Below are 3,120 nucleotides of genomic sequence, written 5' to 3' on the forward strand. Positions count from 1 at the left end.
CCAAGGTTTCCTTATCCATGTCACCCCCGTAGAAAGCAACAAGAAAGCGTGTTCCTGCAACTGCTATGTCTTCTGGTGTTGCATCATGTTGTTTGAAGATTCCTATCATGGCATTGAGTCTTGTGTCGTTTTGCACAAGCGAACAAAATTTTGTTTTTCCTTGGTTGAAGAAGGACGATGTTGTATCGCAGCAGCTAAATGCCTTAAATGCCATGAAGAAACAGAATATTCTCAGCCGTCTCTTTGTATTTCACACTATTCGCAGAACACAGTCTTTCAAAAGTTTTGCCTCTCCCGGGTTTGCGAAGATATATACTACTTTTGGGTGGTGCTAATGCTGTCAGCAGAACTAGGAGATCAACGTCTTCGCCAATAATGAAAACAGCGTCATATGATGAACACAAGGAAATCGCAGTATGACAATCAACTCATCAGCATCTTCTTCAGCCTGCTTAACTGTAAAATCATCCTGTATAAATTGCTTTGTAAGCATCGAAATCAAACGGACTTTGTTATTTTCATTGGCTAAAAATCGTTCTTGTGAAACTTGAACTGGAATTGTTTCATCGAAAAGAACATCTGCAGACATGAGCATCCAGGCAACGTCCTGTAACCAGGACTCAATCAGTGTTGCCAAGTCAGCTGTAGACTAGGATCCCACTATAACAAATCAACGTCATCGAGTACACGGATGATGCTATATAAGTATATTGTAACGTAGAAATACGTTAAAATGATATTGTGTAATATGTTCGTACAAAATTCATCAAGAAAACTGGAGTTTTACAATTTTTTGTCAAAATTTTCTTCTTTCAACCGCTGTAACTCGTTACTCATTAAACTTACAAAAAAAACTTTCCACAAAAAATGTAGGTAATTTAGTTGTCTTTAAGTTTGCGTTCAACAATTTGGTTGTAAAATCAACCACTTCATAATTATTTTGAAAAAAACAAATTTTGGCACCTTCAATCCAAGATGGCGGATCGAGCTCGACCCCCCCAAGGTCAAAAACTTTTTTTTTTCTTTAGAGTCCCAATCTTAACAACATATGTGAAAATCGCTACTACCTAACCTTTTGCACGGTGGAGCCCTTTTTTATCCCCCACTGACTGGACTATACGTATCCCGAATCATTCCAGCATCTTCAATAAAATTCATATTTACGTAAAAACTTTTTTTTTTGATTTTCTAGATTCTTATTTTCCATGAAGTGGTGAATCATTTCAATTAACTGAATTTAAAGTTAATGTTCTTTGTACAAATAGAATGGCGTCATATTCGCCTCACAATTTTTACTTCATATGGGTGCTTTAAATATTACCTGGCTATTATAGAAATAGAGGCATTGTATTTTCTCGGTAGGGAAAAAATTTGTTTAAAATTGCATGTTTTTTCCAGCATCAGCATCAACCAGCGACCGACAGTGGCCATATACTACATACATGTCTGTTTGTGTTATGTTGGGATCGGGGGGGAAATTCGGCTGCGTCCTATTGTGGAATCCTTCCGCATTTGCCTGTTGGAGTATGGGAAACCGTTTTTTTTTACCTGACAATATATGAAAATTTCCTACTACCACCCCAGTAAGCTGAAAATATTGCTTGTGTTGTGATGGAGGACTTTGAAGAGGAAGACTTTTTTCCAGCCGAGGAATTGAACACACTACGCCTGGGTGGGACCCAAACGCGATGTCAACTCGGCCACCGACAGGTCTTGAAAAAAACTGTTTTGAAAAAACTTCACACGGCTGAGAATATCATATAAAAACTACCAAAACACATTGAAAACACTGAAAAACAAAATAATAATATGAAATCAGCTCATTTGGTCATTGAACTTCACGGAGGTAAACTACCTTGTTGGGGTGACATTTACTATTGCTTTGAGATATTATCGTGATTTTAATCTCTGATCTAAAATATTGTCATAGTCAGTCGTTGAAAACAAAAAATAATTTTAAAAAAATGCACACGACCCAGAGATGGCGCCACTTCCGTACGAAACTTGTACTTCACTGTTTCCATCTTGTTCATATTTACCCAAATGTTCTCTTCATCGGTAGGACTGTACTTCACAGGATCATTTCTGTAGTACTTCCTCCCTTGTAACGTGTACACTCTACCAGAGTTACACCCCGCGATGAGGAGATGTGGCGCGGTTCCTTGAGCGTGAGGCAGGTCTTGGGTCAGTCTTCGGGCGGACGCTTGATCCTCGATGATCGTTCGCTGTTTGAGTTTTTTCAAACAGTTAGGGAACCGTCGCTTTCTGAGCGGTTATTATTATAAAAATTATTAGACTGATAGTCTTAACACTCTTAACTTAACATTGATAATGTTAAGTGAAGTAGAGGTAGGTCCTATGAGTACTTTTCGTTACTGGGTACAACGAGTACAGGTATAGAGAAATACCGGTAACAAAATACTCAAAAGTATTGAACCGACCTGAGGATTGATTCAGAATTCGTGATTCTAATTTCTAATAGAGGTGAGTCCTGTGAGTACTTTCCGATATTGGCTACAATTACAATGAGTACACGTACAAAAAAATACTCGATACAAAATACTTCCAAATATTTTATACCTACTTTGAGTATCTGGGTACTGGGGATGGAGAGTGACGGGGACCCGAGGCGTAAAGAGGTACAAAATACTCTTAAATATTTTATACCTACCATGTGTATCTGGGGACGGCGAGTCACGGGGGGGGGGGACCTTAGGCGTGCTGGGCACTGAGAAGAGAAGTTGAGGGGAAGGGAGAGGAGGAACAAGAAGGAATAATGTTACTTACAGGTGTTCAAAATAAATAATGTTTGAGAGTTTTTTATATGATTTTTATTTTTTGTACATTCGTAGCGTAATGTTGTATGGCGTATTACACTGCCTAGAAATTATTTATTAAGCATGAAACAGTAACATCATTTTAACAAAACATATATTATATGGTCATGAAATTAAATTAACACGTTTTCCTACATTGCTGTCTGTAATATCATTTCTACAGGTAACTTACTGTTAACTCAAAACCTGTTTAAAACGCCTCGACATTAGGGTGTATCGATTTTTAACTTTTTTTTGTTTTCAAATTCCAAGTTGAAAAAAAGTTGCTACTAGGTACCACAAA

The 3,120-nt window shown here is 37.7% G+C and overlaps 1 non-coding gene across 1 annotated transcript; it reads left to right on the forward strand.

Annotated features, from left to right (window-relative positions):
• The first annotated feature begins 2,060 nt into the window (after positions 1 to 2,060).
• Positions 2,061 to 2,274, forward strand: LOC149419315 (small nucleolar RNA U3). The gene has a single exon (XR_016302927.1). It is a non-coding gene; the product is annotated as a small nucleolar RNA U3 (small nucleolar RNA).
• The last annotated feature ends 846 nt before the right edge of the window (positions 2,275 to 3,120 follow it).

The sequence above is a fragment of the Hesperophylax consimilis genome, chromosome 12, assembly GCF_061612785.1.
Source record: "Hesperophylax consimilis isolate HC1 chromosome 12, BYU_Hcon_1.0, whole genome shotgun sequence".
In the NCBI taxonomy this organism is placed as follows: domain Eukaryota; kingdom Metazoa; phylum Arthropoda; class Insecta; order Trichoptera; family Limnephilidae; genus Hesperophylax; species Hesperophylax consimilis.